Genomic DNA, 20,077 nt, shown 5'->3' on the forward strand with positions numbered 1-20,077 from the left:
CATTATGCAATAAGTTCCACCAAATATTTTTTTCTCCAACAATCATATTGTTATTTTCAACCAACCCATTGTTAGCAATCGAATGCCCAGTATATTCCTAGGCTTTTCAAATAGTTTTGAAAATAGGGGATCCTGCTAAGGATATAGGGAATCTGCCAGCAATTAAGTCAACAAAGGGGAGTCATTTCCATCCTTTATCTTGTTTAGGAGTAGCAAGACAAATATTGTTTCTCACAAGGATTTTCCACGGCTCATCTCCTTCTAGAGCATGGAATATCCATTTAGCTACAAGAGAGATACCCCAAAGGCAAAGGTCCTTAAGTCCTAGCCCACCCATGCACTTGTCTAGACAACACCAACTCCATTTAACAAAGTGCCACTTCCTGTTTCCTTTATTATCAAACCATAAGAATCTTCTAATACTCTTTTGAATATCATTAATCTGATAATTACAAAAGATCCAAACTGATGGGTAGTACAAAGTATATGATGAGAGGATCTTCTGATAGACTTGCACTCTGCCTGCAAGAGAGAGATACATATTGTTCCATTTGTTAAGATTATGTTCCACTTTTGTTTTAACCCACAACCACATATCCTTCAAGTTGGGGTTAATTGCAAAGGGAATGCCCAAGTATCTAACTTGCCTTGAGGGACCACCCCATTGGAATTTGAATTTGGAGAGCTACCTGAGAGGGGTATCATCCCATCCCAACAAAATGGATTTGGGAGTGAAACTTTGGCTCCTGAGGCTTCACAAAAGATAGTTTGTGAAGAAGGGAGCAAAAGTTATCTTCTACTAGCTGCAGAAAAAAAGTTGCGTCATCTGCAAATTGAACATTGATCAAATCCTTATTGTTGGGAAGGGTAATGGCCTATACTTTGGTAGAAAGGGAAGCATCCCTGAGTAAATAGAACATGGCATCAGTGGCTAACAAAAAGAGAGCAGGGGCCAGGGGCATCCTTACCTGATAGATCTTTTGAGAGAAAAACTTTGCGATCGAGAGCCATTAATATCAGTTTGAGTTGAAGCATCTTTAAGTAGTACCTCCACCAACTTGCTATAATATTTAGGAAAACCTAAGGAATCAAGTATCATAAGTAAAAATCTCCATTCCACCCGATCGTACGCCTTTTCAAAGTCAATGAGAAACATAGCCACTTTTTGATTGTGGTCTTTGCCCAATTCATAGCTTCCCAACTTGTGATCAGATTCTCAAGGATGTATCTGCCCTTGATAAAACTAGTCCATGTGTTTCTCACCACCTTAGGAAGGACAATTTCTAATCTGAGTGCAAGAGGTTTGGCTAGTATCTTGTATGCGACATTGAGAAGAGTGATAGGTCTCCTATTCTTGGCAAGTGATTTATCCCCATCTTTGGGAATAAGTTTAGTAACCCCTTTATTGATCTTCGGACCAGGAGTTTCGGTGTTAAGAGCTTCTTGATAAACTTTAAGTAAATCCTCAGAGATCCAATCATAATTGACCTTATAAAATTCAACAGGGAGCCCATCTAGACCGGGTTCCTTCCAATAGTTAGAAAGGAAAGTAGAGATATATGCAGATGGAGAGGGAGATAGAGAACGAGAAGGATATATGGAGAGAGAACAAAAGGATAGGAAGAGATGTTACAAACACACACACACATATAAGAAAGAGAGAGAGAGAGAGAGAGAGAGAGAGAGAGAGAGAGAGAGAGAGAGAGAGAGAGAGAGGAGAGAGAGAGTATAATAAAACTAGTATACCTATCTTTCGAGAAATATAGGTAAAGTACACCGAAAGATATCATATTTGTTTATTATTCCACTTAAAAAATAATTATATTATTATATTATAATTAATATTAAGTTATTATTATATTATGATATTGTAATCAATATTATATTATTTTTAAGATATTACTATATTTTATATATCTTAATATTTCTATTAAACTCTTCACCAAAGCAAAAAAATCTATTAAGACTAATTATTATTATTATATTATCATATCTTTATATTATTATTATTATAATATTATTTTGACAAAGTTAACTATTAGTATGATGAAGATAAATAGAATTGATTAATAGTTAAACTCAGAGTGAGTGGTACTCAGAGGAGAAAATAAATAAAATATGTTTTTTGGTTTTTCATGCATTTATTTTAATTTAGGTTATTTAAAGTTATTTAAATTATTTTTATTTATGTAATAGTACAACTAATTGTAATTATGACAAGTGTCATACAATATGACGTGTGCCAATTTTAATCATAGGGGTTTTTTAATTGCACATATCTATCAATCCATTATGTGAGTATTAATACATCTTTCGACGTAATTAAACATAAATATAATTAATTAATTTAAATAAATTAAATTTTAAAAATTAAAATTGTATTACAAATAAATAAAAAAAACTATATTAAAATTTTTAAAGCTAAAAATTCAACTTTTATATTTAAAAATTAAAAAAAGATTAAAATCAAACTTAAAAATAATTTCTATATTCTAATTTTTTTTGCTTAAATAAAACTTTAAATATTATTTTTGTTGTGTAAATTAGTATCAAATTTAATATAAAAATTGTAAAGATATATATCTTTAGATACCTTTTACATAAATATATTCAAGACATCTATGCCAATACAATAGAAAATAATTTTAAAATTATATACAAGAATAAAATAATATTAAAGTTATATAATAAATTTTTTATTAAATTTAAATTTATATATATAATATATAAAAATTAATTAAATGAAAAAAATATAATTGAAAATTTGATTATTAAATTAATTTATCAAATATTAAAATATAATTAAAACAATGAGTTCAGATGAAAGTTTTTAAAGATGTGAAAAATTAACAACTGTAGGAGGATAAATGTGGCCTTAAAAAATAGATTCAATTCAAATGAATACTAATTAAAAAAATGGATACGTTAGATAGAAATTATATATTTATTATTAGAATTAATTAATAATAAAAAATAAAGTAAATGATAAGAAATAACATTCACACAAAATAATAAAATAATATATACTTTTATAACTTGAAATAATATAAATTTATATTTTAAAATTTCATAAAAATCTAGAAAATGAAGGTGCAAGCAACATTTAATATATATAAGAATTACCGAGTTCACTAGTTCGCTCCCGCTTTGCAACTCTTCTACCTTTCCTACCATTTGAATCTGATCCCCCTGAATGACCGCCCCCTTTGGGGAGGTTCCTCCCTTCCTGCAACTGGACCCCCAACCTGATACCATAGTCGGTTCACATGTTGTTGTTTCTGTTGCTGGGACCCCATGGTTTGTGGGTCATACAGAAGAAACTGCCAAGTTTGACAATCCTTCCCTCACGCTAGTTTTGACTTACTCTGGCCTTGGATATGGAGGGAAGAATATACCCCCCTCGGGCTGGAAACTATTGCCAGACATGGGAATGTGGAGATTGGTAAGAAGGATTCCAAGTCTAGCTGGAAGAACGCCCTTCTTGGGTCCACTAATATGACCTTAGAAGCGGCTTTGGCCAACTTTACCCAAATGGAAGAGGGAACGAAGATCAAGCTCCTAAATAGTCTCATGGACAAAATTGCCTCATCCCTTCACCTAGAGATTATTGATTGTTTCTTCTCCTTCTGGCCATCTATTGACATGATCAAGAGATGGGTGAAATCTTGATGGAAACTAAAAGGTAGTGTTGACATCTCGACAATGCTTGGGGGTCTCTTCCTATTTAAGTTCAATGTCGAGGAAGACCTAATCTTTGTCCTTTTAGGGTCCTGGGCTTATGGGAAGCATTTCCTAACTTTGGCTAAATGGAAGCCTGGCTTTGACCCCTCAGATAAACTTAACCGCATGGCCACTGTCTAGGTTAGACTACTTGGCCTTCCACTAGATCGGGAACTCGTTTGGTAGCTATGTTGCAGTGGATTCGGTCTCTCTCACTAAATCTAGGTTGGTTTATGCATGCTTTTGTGTCAATGTTGCAATTAATAAGACTCTCCCCAACTTTGTTTCTCTAAAGTCGAAGTGGGGAAAATGGTCCTAGACTATTGTTTATGAAAATGCTACCCTCTTTTGTCAGAAATGTAATAAACAAGGCCATACTTACACTGAGTGTAAGACCCCAGTGTTTGTAGAACCCAAGCTTAAAGAAAAGGCCATCTTGGTCGATCCCATTAGCCCAAGTGCACCCTCATCATCTTCTCCCTTGGGGCTGCCCAATGTGAATGAAATCCCTGATGTTTACCCCCACACGGACAAGATCCTTGAAATCTTAAAATCCCCAACAATTTTTGAGAAGATTGTTACCCCAACTATTCCACTGGAAGAAGGTGAAATCCCACCATTGAAAAATCTCTGCCTTTCCCCTGATCCCTTGCCACCCCCCATCTTTCCTTCAGAGAACAACTCCCCCATGCCCTCAGCTATTCCTATCCCCCCCAACCCATCAAGCTTCCATCTCTGATGAAGCTATGTCCCCCGCTACTGAGAATAAGTTGTTAATCACAACCCCCCCTTTTCCCCTAGTAAGGAGGAAAGGTCCATTCTAATAGGAAACTCCTTGACAATGTCCCCTCTTTTAAATTTATCACCACTCGGACCTCCTCGAGTGGATAATGAAGAATGGATGATCTAGAAGAAAACCAAGGCCAAGAAAGCAGATGTGGGGGGTACCAAAAATAAAGTCGGAAGACCTTCAGAAAGGGTGCTGAGACATAAAGTTATGGTTAGGGACATTGCAAGGGGTATATAGATGACCCTTGATGGAATCAACAGAAATAAGAAATGAAGTTCCTCTCCTGGAACATAAGGGGCCTCAACAGTCCCCATAAGCAATTTTCCATAAAACAATACATTTTGGAAATGAAAATTGATATTTGCCTTCTTTAGGAAGACAAAATGTCCTACCAAACTTTTGCTACTATTGCTAGTAAACTTTGGTCGGGGGTGGCTTTTCTATATGTGGATGCTTTGGGGGATTCTGGGGGTATTGCTACCCTCTAGGACCCCATCAATGTTCAAGGTAAGATCTATGCTAGCACCCATAACTTCTTAGCGGTTACTTTTCAACAAGGCGAACACTGTTGGTAGCTATTTAACATATATGCCACCAACTCCAAGATGGGAAGACAACTGGTGTGGGAGGAAATTTCTGAACTCATCTTGGCAAACTAGAAGGCTCAGTACATGCTGGTGGGAGATTTTAATACTCCCCTCTACCCCTCTGAGATGTGTGGTGGTCTTGTTGATTTTACTGATAGCATGGGAGATCTTGCCAACCTCATTAATGTTTCTAGCCTTGTTGATATTGACCTCCAGGGTGCCCCCTACACCTAGTCGAATAATAGGAAAGGCAAGCACCTAATTCAAGTCAGACTGGATAGATTCCTTGTCTCCACCAATTGGGACATTGGCCATAATTCCTTCCTTAAAATGCTTCAAAGCACTGCTTCTGATCATAACCCCCTTCTGCTCCATTGGAAGGATAGACCCTACTAGCCCCCCCCCCCCAATTTCACTATGAGATTATGTATGCTTCTCACCCAAATTTCAGAGACCTGGTTAGGAGTTGGTGGGATACCTCGTTTAAAGAGACTGCTATGTTCAGAATTATGGAGAAATTAAAACTCATCAACAGGGAAGTCAAAGGTTCTTAGCTCCAAACTGGAACAAATCCAGAGCATTATGGCTACTGGTAACCCCCCCAACCCTATTTTGATGGAGGCAGAGGAGTGTTGTAAGAATTGGAAGGATATCCTCTGTAAGGAGGAAATATATTGGAAGCAAAGATCCAAAATTCAATGGCTAAAAGAAGGGGACAAAAATTCGGCCTTCTTCCAACGATCAATATGCATTCATAGGAGAAGAAACTTCATCAAAATTCTAAGGGATGACTTTGATCAAGAGATCACTGGTGACTCCTTAATCAGACAAAGTGCCACTAACTTTTTCATAGGATTATACACAGAATCCGGAAGGAATGATGTGTCTCTTCAAGATAGCCTTTTGAGCAAGCTTTTGAATGCCATTGAGGAGGAAGATAACTGTCAGCTTCTTGCTCCTATCTCCTCAGAAGAGGTTTGTTTGGCTATCTTTTCTATGGGTGCTTATAAGACCCCAAGTCCAGACAGATTCCCCCCAACATTCTTTCAGGAGCATTGGGACATTGTTAAATATGATGTTACAAAATCTATGAAAGATTTATTCAAGACTGGCAAATTACTAAAAAAACTGAATAACACTTACATTGTTCTTATCCCTGAGATAGAAAACCCCAACTACATGAAGGATTTCCAACCTATAAGTCTATGCAATACCATATAAAAGATAATTTCCAAGGTCTTCATGAATAGAATCAAACCCTTCCTAGCGAAGTTCATCAACCCTTCCCAAAAAGGTTTTGTCCCGGGTCGTCAAATTTTGGATGCTGCCATTGCCACTCATGAAATAATTTACTCCATGGATAGGAGCAGAATCCCAGGTATGTCTTTCAAACTGGATATTTCAAAAGCGTATGATAAAGTTAAATGGTGTTTTTTTATTCAAAACTTCTTAAAACTTGGCTTCAACTAGAAGGTTGTGGATATGATACGGGAGTGTGTTACCATAGTTCAGTTCTCGGTCTTGATCCATGGGACTCCTAGGGGATGTTTTAAAGTTGAAAAAGGTATCCGGTAAGGCGACCCTCTGTCACTTTATCTTTTCATCATGATTGTTGAAGTCTTGAGTAGAAATGTGGTTGATCTAGTGACCAATGGAAGACTTCAAGGATTTAAAACTGCTTCTACGCTCCCCCTCTCTAATATCCAACAATTTGTCGATGACACCTTTCTATTTGGTAAGTCATCTGTCATGGAGGCTAAACAATGGAAGAACTTACTAGCTAATTACGCCAAGGCTTCAGGGCAATGTATCAATTATGAGAAGAGTACTCTCTTCTTTTTCAACATCCCTAATGACCTCCAACTTAGAATTCTCTTGATTCTAAGGTGCAAGACTACTGCTCTTCCAAGGAATTACCTTGGTCTCCCCCTCACAGTCAAAGAGGTCACCCCCACTTTCTGGAACACCATCCTTGAGTGGATGCAAAAGAAACTTTCTGGTTGGAAAGGAAAATTCCTTAGTAGCGTGGGCAAGATTCAACTCCTTGCGGCTTCCCTCCAGGGAATTCCAGTGTACTTCTTGTCCATATTCAAAATATTTGGGGCCATGGGGGAAAAACTTGAGAAAATCCAAAGAACCTTCCTGTGGACGGGATTGGAGGAGAAAAAATGCCTTGCTCTGGTCAGTTGGGACAATGTGTGCATACCCAAGTCCATGGGTGGACTGGGTATAAGAAAGATAAATGCCTTGAATAAGGCATTAATGGCAAAAATTAGCTAGACCCTAGCTAAAGGTGAGGTGGACTAGTGTAACATTAAGAGGGCAAAGTACCTCGACCAGGAGAAATTCTATTATAAATTGAGTACGGGAGACCTAACCCAGGGATCTAAGCTATGGACTAACATCCTGAAAAGTAGTCTGATGATAAGAGAAGGTCTAAAATGGAAAATTGGAAATGGTAGGAAAGTTAGGTTCTAGGAAGAATTTTGGGTGGAGGATAGGTCCCTGGCGAACACTCACTTCCACCATATTATGTGCCACCTAAAGGAACTCTTGGGGGATTATATTGCTGATTATATGGAACTAGGAAGGAGAGGATGGAAGAACATTGTCCAATTCTTCCTTAACAAGCCCAACCTGTTACCCATGGCTCGGGATCTACAAAATATTATGTTGGATGCTAGAATCCCCTGGCCCCTCATGAAGACATATTCATTTGGAAAGAGACCCAATAAAGCACCTTCTCACTCAAATTTGCTTACAGACAGCTCCCGAGACCCCTTGTTGATGTCGAGTGCTAGAAGAAGATATGGAACTCTCAACTGATCACCAAAATAAACTTCTTTTGGTGGTCCCTAATACATGGAAAAACCCTAACCTAGGACAACCTAAAAAAGAGGGGCTTCCTAATGGACTTGGAAAGCAATGAGAGGGGGGGGGGTGAATCAGTGAACCCAAAAAATAAAAATACTTCAAACATTAAGTGATAGATGAACTTAACAAAACTTTTAAACACAATGCATGTGATCCAAAATGATATAACAACATCCACAAAAAGTAAAACATCCACCATAACACAAGTGTTTGTACGTGGAAAACCCAAATAGGTAAAAACCACAGTGAGATGGAACTCACAAGTTAACTATCTACAGTAATAGATAACTGACCAGTTAATGTCTACAAAGTACTCTACTAGGAGCGAATCTTGTTAGAGATCCCAAAGCTTGATTAGAAGCTTATACCCCGTTAAAGGTAGTACCCTATTAGGAGTAACCTCGATGGAGGATTTCAGAATCTAAACTAATGGATCACCCTGTTAGATGATTTATAAATTGAAGCTTGTTAGAGCTTACCCGGTTAGGGGATTTGATTATGTTGTAATTGTTAGAAAACAACAAGATTGTTTTGATCTATCTAAGTAGCACAATACTTGCTTGATCAAATCCTTCTAAACATATTCAACACTGCCCTTCTGCATACTTTGCAACTTAACTATTTTGACTTTCACACACAACATAACACTTTCACTTATATCAAATAATTCATTGTGATGTCAATATATAGGCATTATGATTTCATGTCGGTCTTAAGAAATCATAACACAATTTCCAAGGTGCAGTGTATCTGGACAAGTTATCATAACTCATCACAAAAATACCACCAAGCAGTCGGTGGTAGTAACTCATCACAAAATCAACAAATACCAGTTGGAACAATTAATACCAATTGACATTAAATATATGAACCATTGTCCTTGAATCTTCTGACTATAATCTCCTCTTGATCTTCATCTTGATGCCGACTAATGTGTATTCACTGGTTGTCTTCTGTGCATATACTGGTTGACACAAAGTATTGGTTAGAGATAAACCTCTTAGTATAACCTCTAGCATACCGGTTGTAGTATAAACAACTTGAAGTTATACCGGTAGACAATATAAACATGTGTGTGTATGTGATTTATCAGTGACAACATATGATGAATATATTACAATCATCATCAAGCCAACAATCTCCCCCTTTGGCACTTAGAAATTTTTTAAAGTAATACCGCTAAGTGTGTATACAACAAAAATAATTTTTTTTTTTACACATATACACATGCTCCCCCTTAATACATGCATTATACAAAATTTTCAAAAACACACATACATATTTATACTCCCCCTTTGACAACAATGCCAAATTGAAAAAGAAAAAAATATATATAGAGAGAAAAATTTGTATCAAATTGTTCAACACGTACAACAATAACTTTAAAAAAAACTGTATCAAAATTTATGCATTCGCTAGTCTCATGAAAATATCATTAAATTTCTACTTCAAATATGATATGTCATTTGTCCATGTCACTAGAACAGTCTTAGTGTACTCCTTTGTATATAGAATCTGTGAATGGAATTCTTCCATTGAGTCCAGTGTATAGGTTTCTAGAGTTGCTAAGATAGCTTTTGCATTTGAGTAGGCGCTCTGTAGTATGTCTACTTGTGATGTGAGTAGACTCTTGAGCTCCTTGAGAGATTGAAGTCTCTTTGCCTTCTCATAATCATAAGTTTCCAACTTGTGGTGCAAATCATCTACATATTTGCTAAAAGCAAATGTAGAGTCCTGAAGTGGGACATATGCCTTGTAGATCCTTTCCAGCTCTTGCTTTCTTTTTATTTGTCTTTTGGTGATATCAAAATAATAGAATGAAACATTAGAGGTGGAAGCAAGATACTCTCCTCCTATTTCAATAGCTGTGCCCAACAAATCTTTGTTTTGTGACAGAGCCATTTTGCCAGTATTAATGTCCTTTGCAATTTTCTCTCCATACATCTTCTTGTGATTTTTCTCAGCATAGGTCTGAGAAGCTTCTTCAAGTGACTTGATTTGATTAGATGCACCTACAACTAACTGACCAAGTTTGCTAATAGGGGATGTCTGATGTGTTGTAGAAGTGTCTGGTAGCAGACCTGATAAAATATCTGCTACATTCTGAATTGTTTCAGCTTCAACTCTTTGCTCTTTCAATCTCTTCTTATGCGCTCTAGATTGCATGACACTTGCAATCTTCATCATTTTAGATGCACTCATGTTGTCAACATCAATAGGCCCTCAAATTCCTAATGAATCATTATCATCCTCATCAATATGTAGAGTGACTAATGGCTTTTCCAGTTCAGAGGAACCTTAATGATTGCTTTCTCTTGATTCTTCTCTGTTTCCTTTTCAGAAGTTTGTGTGACAACAATTTCCATAGACTCCTTCTGAGTATCTTGTAAGACCGGTGGAGATTGGGGTATCTCCGGTTGTTCTGTTTCTGGTGGATTGACCACTTTTAGTTGAGTTGTTGGTTGCTCAACTAAGATAACCTGTATATCAGTAATTTCAGGAGGCTCCATATCTGGTGCAATGTTGTCTCCAAATAGATCAACTGAATCATGAACTTCATCAACAACATGAATAATGGTGTCATCCTTCCTCTTGATAGGATAGACTTCATCGGCTTGAACAATCTCTTCTTCATCCATTTCCGGTCAATTAACATCTTCCTCATTCTTAGAGGATTGGATGAGATCTTCCATCCGTCTGATGTCATAGGCAATTCAATGGGTCTCAATTTCAATAATTTCCCTCTTTCCACTGAGTAACTTTAGTCTCCCTGCTCTAAAAGAAAATTGAATTTTGTATCTACCAACCAAAGCACTAATTTCATCCGAAGAAAAATTGGGAAAATATTGTACAAATATCTCATCAATGATTTCTTTTTCCAATTTTATAGCTTCCTCCCATTTATCCAAAATAATATTGTACAAAGAAATTATGTGGAAATATGTTGTAATGACACAAATGAGTGATTACATGTTGAATGACTTGCTTCTTCTCATCTTTAGTGAAGGAATCAAAGTGCTCTTTTACATTTTCAAACCTATTCCTCCCTAGTGTCTTCATTGTTCTTTCAAAATGGATTTTAGGCTTGTAAGATGCTATATCAATAGGCACAGTTGCCTTTGGCACTTGCTTAACTATTTTTGCTACTCTACTGGTAGCCTTCATCTTCTTAGGTTCTTCTTTAGTTTCTGTACCCTCAGATTCTGGTTGGAGAATGAGTTTTCATTTCCTCTTCTTTGGTGCATTCTCCTTCTTTGTATAAAATTTAGGTGCTGACTCCTTTTTGGTTTGGATACTTTGAGTCACCCTTGTAGTCTTTATCACTGGAGGTGAATCAATTTTCTTTTTCTTTCCTTTCCCACTTATGGTAGGAGCAATACTGGTTTTGTCTTATGCATCCTAAAATACCACAATATCCAGTTTTGCCTTCTTTTTATCTTTAGGAGATGCTAATAGGGTATTAGCATAACCAACCAGTAAGTCATGGTTCACCTCATAACTCATATCTTCCATTTCTTCTTCTCTTAGGTCAATTGCTTGCATCAAACAAAAATTAGTGGTAACTGTAAAAACAATATCTTTTGCAAAATGACTTACCACATCTTCAAGTAATATCATTCTCATGCTCATCTTCTTTTTAAACTCATTTAAATACTTATTCATAGTAGCAGGAAAAGTATTCTTTACAACCTTGATGTTATTCTTGATTTGTGCTGATATCAGTAGGTCCTTTGACCATTCAATACCACCTATTCCTGGTAGTGTTGTTCTCAAAATGTGATTCCCTTTAAAATCCTTATAGTGATATGATAAAATTTGTATCCAGAAGAGAGAGTAAAGAGAAATAAACTTTCAGGACAACATATGACAAGGTTTGATTAACCTTCTACACTTTGAACTTATCCAAAGTTTAGGCGGGTATACCTTTGTGAATTGAATTCACACTTTTAAAAGATAAATCCACAGCAAACCAGTCCAAAAACCAGTGGATCTTATCACCTTAAAACCAACTGAAACAAAGAAATGAAACTTGTACTCATGTTCAATATTGACCTACAAGATATGTAATAGACAACCTTGATCTACACCAGTGCCTTATCCAAGGTCACAGAGTCATCTAAGTTCAAACAATACTTCCACAATCAAATATCTCCACACATCCTATCAGTTTGGCTTCTACAGATCCCTATACATGCCTGACACACATAAGAATTTATTCATACCAAACTAAATTGTGTTCATCAAAATTCACAATATCCCACAAAGAATTTACTGGTAAAAATGATTCCTGCGTATTTAATTCCCCTCCTGAAGAGAAAAGCTAAGAAGCATATCTACTAAAAGTTGCCTTACAACCCATATTCAAAAGGAATAACCCTAGATTACTTAAAATGAAATAGTAAACATTTGCAAACATACTTAAAGACAACACAAAGTTTAAACTCAAAACCAATGGTTTGTGTATTGATATTACTTCTGAAAGTATTACAAAAACATTTGAATATTCTCCATCAAAACTTGAAAAAGGCCCAGATAAATTTCTGCAGCATTTTTCTTACAATTCCTTGCGATCTCTTTTTTACTAGTCCTGGTATCCACTTATAATAATATGGATGCATACATAGCTTCGAACTTTCCTAGGAGAATTTTTTACAATCATTACTTCTTAAGAAGAAGTTACAAAACCTTTTCCAAACGCGGTTACAAGTCTCTTTCAACATCCGTGGCTTCTTCCACTTGTTGTTCTGTTGCAACATTTTGTAACTGCTCCACATCAAGCACTGCATATTTTCTTGTCCATTCCTGATACACCTCATCAGTAGGCCATGAGAAGTTAATCACTTTTGCTTTTGTCTTGGCTAATCTTTTCCAAGAATTCCTCATTTTATTGACCTCTGAATTCAGAAAACCATAATGAGATTTGATTTTCTCAATCTCCTCAATTGTTTTGACAAATATGGAGGCATCCTCTGAATTGACAATTCCTTTTACTCTAAGTGACAATTTGGCTTCTAATTCCTTAAGCCATATTTGTTTGTCCTTTAATTGGGTTGGGCTAACAAAACCTCCTAGGAGTAATTCAAAAACTTGATCAGTGTACTCTTTCTTGTACAAGTTGATCTTTCTATCTACATTATCCACTCCTTCTGCCAACTTTACTAAATCCTTTGTCATATCATTGGTAGATTTAATAATGGGGTCAGCCCCTGCCTCATCATAGGATACACAAATAACTTCTATATCCTGCTCTCTGGGTCTCCATTTATCAAAAATAGGCATTAAAACAACCTTGTCCCCATTTAACTCATTCCACATTTCCAAAATCTTACTCATGTTGTTATACATTAGTGAAGACCCTATAGTGTCAGCAAAACTTAAAATTGTTGCCCTTACTCTCTCTTCATATTTCTTTGCATATAGGGCCCGAGCCTATTTTAAATTCTCCAACTCATGGGGAGTGATCTCAATTAGCTGAGAACTAGAAGGTGCCAGAGATGGTGGGATTTCAATAATGGGGCTGGTAGGTGGAGGTCTTGCAGGAGAAGAGGAGATCATCAATGTTGAGGACTCACCTTGATGGTATTGTCCTGCCAACTGGCTTTGTAGCTTGGCGATGATGCTATCTTTACCCCTTACCTCTTCCTTGGCACTATTGTAAGCTTTTAAAATTGTCTCCAACTTAACTTGGAGATCTGCTTTTTCTTTTGCCTCTCTTTCTGCTACTGCAACACTAAACTTTGTAGTCTCTAGCACAGTGCTAGCAGCTTCCACTACCCCAGTGCTCTGCACTCTTTTCACTATCATTCCTCCACGGTAACTTGACCCTGGGGTGTCCTTATTCCTTTTATTTTCATCTCTTTTAAGAGACCACATGACCAATGCAACATTATCCTTGCTGAAGGTGACTCCCTCCATAGGTTTGGTCTCCTTTCTTATTGCCTCTAAAACCAAGGCATCTGCTATGTCCCATTAAGGGAGAATGAGTACCCTAGCCTATGCTACCATGTCTCTTCCTTGCTTGGGAGTGATGGTCTTAAACTCATCAACCATTTCTTTCTTTATCTCATCCTCCACCACAGCTAGATCCTTGTGGGGCTACTCACCTTTCCTCTTTTCACACCTAGCATTAAATTTATCAATATTCTACTTCCACACAAATTGCATGAAAGCTCCTGATGTGACAAAGTTATTATCAGCCAAGAAATCCTCACTGGCTTGCTTGATCTCAGAATCCCATTCCTGGCCTTTGAACTCATTAGTAGTAATGTTCATCTCAACAGTAAGGGGCTCTTCTAGCATTCCCTCTTCCACTTCATCATATGTGTAGGCTATCTCTCCAAGACTGCCTAATTGTAACAGTTGCTCAGCCGCTGCCTGTTCATCTCCTATATGAATAGGGGATTGAGATGGGGAATACAAGGGTTCATCAAATTGTACTTCCTTTCCCACTCTTTGTTTCTTTGGGCTATCCTGAATGTCAATGACATCCTGTATCTTCCTCTTCCCTTTTGAGGTAGAAGGCTCCCCTGTTGTTGGCATCAACACATTGTAGTTGGACTTCTTATGTAACATGTAATCACCAGGAGGAATTGCTCTGGTAGATGTAGACCTATTTAGAACTAGTCTTGCTTTCTCATGGTTGTTCTTAATTACAACCTCCCTCTTTTCTTTCAATGTTTGCATCACATCCTCAAAATAAAGAATTAATAATTTTACCTTCTCTTCAAAGGGGTGAAAGCTAGACAAAGGGTCATAGCTAGTGTCAAATTGGTGCACAAAGTCTAAAGCCTTCTTGTAGCCACCCACTTTTCTTTCCTCAGCTCTTTCTCATCTAAATAAAACTCATTCCTAATGAGGTCTTCAGGAAATTGGAATTGGTGGAGTCTACCTCTGCATATTGCCCTCTTTCTGAACATGTCATTGAAGAAATCTTCAGGGTCAGCACATCGGGATACTGCAGTTGATAAATGGTATGGTTGAAGGAAATCTTCAAAATACTTCCAACCTCCTTTAATTATTACAAATTGATGTGCTATGGTAACTATAGGGAAAATGGTCCCTTTACCTCTGCCTGTTAGCTTTGCCTCTTGCACACTACCAATCTACTTGAGGATTTCTGCAATTCCCACTTTAAGAGGGACCTGATAGGGCAACAAAAATGGAGCGCCTTTGAAACCATATACTCTAAAAACTGTGGAGATAAGGTATAAGTAGATATCACCCCAATTGTGGACAATTTTAATATTCTTAGCAAACTCTTTTGGCCTAATGAATTCCAAAAGAACCATAGGGACTCTTGGATTCTCTGAACAGATAAGAGTCCTAATCTTAGATGCAAAACACTTATCAAACTTTAAGTAGCTAGCATCTTCTTTGTCCCATGACAACACTGTACTCCATAATTGCACTGGCATCTTCTCTCCATCTTTCTCTTTCACAATATCCATTCCACTTGCAAAATAGTCACCACCCTTGAATAAAAATAAATGCATGAGGAGGGAGTACCATCCAAAAGGCCTATCCACTTTCCCATTCTTTATTCCTATCAAGCCTTCATGTATGGCATCAGTGATATAGGAAGCATAATCAAAGGTCACTGCCAAAGAAGGATTCAAAATTTGAGCAATCATTAACATGTAATGAGTTGGCATATTTGCCTCAACATCTTCTCCTAAAATTTGGCAGAGTGACCAGTATAATCCTTTGGCCCTAAGGGTGAACAAATTTAAAGAGAAAGGCTCCTCAGTGTTGGGTCCTACAATAGTTAATCCACCTATCTTCACAAAGAATTCTTTAAGAGGCCCATTTCTAAGGTGGTTCCTTTGCACACTGTAAACCTGAGCTAGTGATTTAAAATTAATAGGCTCTAAAAAATTGGTAAATTCACTAAGCCCAAAAGCATTTTTGAACTCCTCATTATTTATTTCAATGAGGGTTTTCCCACTTATATCCCTAACACACTTTGTGATTGGGTCATTATTGTGTGCAATCTGAGTTAGGAGATCCACATCCATGAATACTCCAGGGACCACCAATTTGCCTACGTCCAACTCCCAGATACTGTTCATTGGGGCTGGGGAGTTTCTCATACCAAATCCAACCTTAAATAATCCCAACCCAGACAACCCATTTTGAGGGTCTCTTAGCCAATTGCCCTTTTCATACAATCCTTCTCCTATTTTTAGGCGAGGAGCTCTTGGCACTAATTCCTTTACCTTTGCTGCCACATTAGTTGACATTGTCAACTATTCTAGGAAATCATCATAGATAGCCCTCTCCTGGTAATTAACCTTTCTGAGAATTCTCTTTTAGGTGCCATCTTAAAAAACTATGCAAGAAATTTAATTACTAGCCCCAACCATTTTGTAACAAATCAAAACCCCAATTAAAACACATTGCCAAGTAACTGCCAAGCAAGAGTACAAGAGAACCTATTTTTGGCTTGAAGAAATCCGCTCTGCAACTGAAGAAATTTGCTCTGCAACTGAAGAAGTTTGCTCTGCAACTGCTTCTCTGCAACAATTTTTCAAAATGATGCCTTCATTCAATTGATGCAAGATCATATACGGTAGTCAGGCTCTTAACTGCGACATTGATACCGTATGCTTTGACCGTCCTTTCAAAATTGAATTCATAGAAGAATTCAAAAATTTCGCTCCAACGGGTCATAACATGCCTGTATATTTTCTTTTCGCTCTTTCGCCATTTCGCAAAGCATAACATCCTAGCAATTTTGCCTAATGAAATCGCGCCAGCCGTCCGATCAGATGAGATTTGATTGGTCTTTACACTATTTTAACCTCTTTGCCTTTGCATCTGGGCCCTACCTCCTTTTCATCATTTCGCAAGCTTTATCCCCCGAGCATTTTCCTTTCGCGAAGCTACGCCAAGCGTTAGATGGAACTCTAACCACCCAGCCTTTAACTCCTCTCAGGACCGTCAACTTTTTCACTAACCGTGCCTCATCTTGATGGCTAACAGTTTTTTGCTATTTCGCAGGGGTTAATATGCTTCCATCTTTGGGCCATGAAACAATGAGAAGCATTGGATCAATCTTGAGATGAACGTCTTTTAAGTGAGACCTTTATCCAGACTTACCCCACTTATTCACTGGTTAACAAATGCCATGTGGCACATGGCCATTAGCCATAGAAAACTCTTCAGGTTTAGTTTAGAGTCAACCATGTGTCTTACTTCCTGCATAACTGTCGGTTACACCTTGGCGGGCCCTTAATCACCTTTTGAAGTTACGTGTCAATCGACATATCACCATCAAGCTTTACAAGAAGTAGTAGCTATCATTCCACGTCATGCTGGAAAGAACCTCTCTTTCTCTTTCGCCATTTCATGAACCTTAATCCTCTGTTGATTTGTAGCCACGAAGCAATGAGAACCCTTGGAAAAAAATAGAGTTGATCATCTTTTACCTTTATGCCTTATCTGTTCTTCGGGCCCACTAGCTCTTTCGCCATTTTGTAGACCTTAAAACATTAGCATCTTACCTTCACGAATTCACGCGAACCATTAGATCATATTAAAATTGCTTGATGCTTAACAAGCTACTTGAAAGAGACAGATGTGGGTCTTCTGACTCAGCTTTACCCACCTGGAAATTGGTCATTCCTGAACTGACCTGTCACCTTCTTATTTGCTGAAAGAAATCAGCGAGATCCACTTCATCCTTGCCACTTGAATCTACCAGGTCACTTCTTATCCAGCAATATGACTCATCTTCTTGGACCCACCCGTTAGTCCTTAAATCCAATTCGTTGACCACTTTGATTTTTGGCCACATGTCATTGTCTTACTTGCCATCTCAACTAGCTGGACTGCTTTCTTGGAACGCCATGTCATTTCTCTATTTCACGAAAGCTATCTTTCAAGCATCTTTCTCCTGTGAAATTACGCTAGCTGATAGATCAGATGAGACTTGTGCATCTGTTATGCCTCTTATAAACCTCTTTTACCTGGGCCCAAAAACCTTTCACTATTTTGCAAAGCATAACATGTGAGCATCTCTCAGTCACGAAACAACGCGGTCCGTCAATTTCTTTTAAACTTGATTGCCTTTTAGCTGTGAAAAATTCTTCACCGCTGGGTCCCACCAAACCTTTTCGCCATTTCGTGAGAGGTAATTTACTTGCTCATTTCGGCTGCGAATCAACGCCAGCCATTAGATTCAAAGCGAGATGGAGTCTTGTTAAACTAGATCTAATGCACACAGTCGAACATGCTTTTTCCTTTATCTATTTTGTAGAGCATAACACACCCGCAACTTCTCCTAACAAAATAATGAAAGTCGTAGATTCATCTTAAAGTTGCGCGACACTTACTGGACCTGACAACATTAGAAGGAAAAGGCATAAGGCGTAGATTTTTACAATTATTTAATGATCGCCTAGGCAAATAAAAAGGGGGGACATTTCACACAACCCATTACTTAAGTGAATAAAGTAATGTAGGTATAGAAGCCAGAGGGTTTTTGATCAGACATTTGAGCGATTGAAAACTAAACCCTTAACCCTTAAAGACCTAAAATAGATTTGAAGCAATTAATAGCACACGTGACTCAAAATTTCAAAACTTAGCCAATCATGGGAAAAGAAAACCCATTTCTTAAACAATGATAACAGATAGCAAATTTTGAAAATAGAAGAATAACTCGACTAATAGCTGACCATACTCGAATTTTAGATTGTTGTCCTTTTTGATAGATTGCAAATTTAGAAACAATTGTCTTCTAATTGCCTCACAAAGATCATAATCTGTATTTTCAGCTATCATCTTGTAAGCTGTGTGTACAACTACTGATGGAACACTATTTAGTCTAGTGGAGTAAAATATCTGGTAGCCTATCACCATTGCTACTAGTTTTACAACAGGGTCTCTGATATTGTTAACAGAAAAAACACGCTTGTCAGATGTTGAACTGGTTAATGAGAATACCGTCTCTTTTGAAATTCGTCTTAACTCAGGGACTACACCGGTTGAGAAATAACCAATTACAGCCTGAATGGCTTCCTTGGTAATTGTGTGAGTTCTCTCTAAGTACATGTTCTCACCAAGAACTCGACTCAAAATAATTCTGATATTCTCTTCCTCAAAATCTTCTAGAAAATAAGCGGAGTTATGAAAACCCTTCTCGAAAACCCTAGCATACTGTGATTGAATCTTTCCATTCTCATCACAGAGGGATTTTAGTTGAGTGTGAATGTAAAGTGACCCTAGATCCTCTATCTTACAATCAATATAACTTGACAAATCTCCTTTAACCAAAAATCCACTTGAAACTTGTGATAATGCATTATACGACACAATTTGTTCTGCCTCTACAACTTCCATTGGCTCAGAAGTAATCATTAACCTTTCTATAGTTTTTGAAGTTGATGTCATTCAAGATGAACAAGATTCGAGGTAGGATGCTCAAAGAAATACCTTGTTCTGCACACGTTGCCCCGTTTACTGATTGAATTCCCAAGTGCACACCAGTTCAATCTTCTGCAACCTTCAAATTAGCTTGATTGCAAATCATAATGCAACTTCGACAATTATCAGCCAACAATCTTTCTATTCTCAATAAGAGCTCCAAATTTCTTTCTCGAATGTGTTAGGGTAAAAATGACAAAGTAAAAACTCACTTGTATCCTTTTTACCTACTACATTAAATGCTCACCTATTAGGGTTACAAACCCTAATTTCACCGCTCAAGGAGAAAAACCGGTTGATAACATATTGACAAAAAGTTACCTAAATTTCATGCTTCAAAATTATTTTACCGCTCATTTTTCTCAAGGGGTCCAGAGGTAATTTGACCGTTAAGCTCCCCTTAGCCATATTAAAAAGGATTAAGTCACCGGTGTAGGGTTCTCTTTATTGGGTGAAGGAACAGTTTCTTCTCCAGGTGAGTCATCACTTTTCTTCTTCCAAATCCAATTCATTTCCTCTCTAGTTTCTTCAACATTAACTTTCTGCTTTCCTTTCCAATCCTTAGAAGAATTGACCGGTTTGTTATTTCTTAATCTACAAAATTTCACTAAGTGCCCTGATTTGTTATAGTGATAACAGGCCATACCAGATGATCTCCAAGGTCCTGCATTTCTTCTTC

Source organism: Cryptomeria japonica, chromosome 8 (genome assembly GCF_030272615.1).
Source record: "Cryptomeria japonica chromosome 8, Sugi_1.0, whole genome shotgun sequence".
Classification (NCBI taxonomy): Eukaryota; Viridiplantae; Streptophyta; class Pinopsida; order Cupressales; family Cupressaceae; genus Cryptomeria; species Cryptomeria japonica.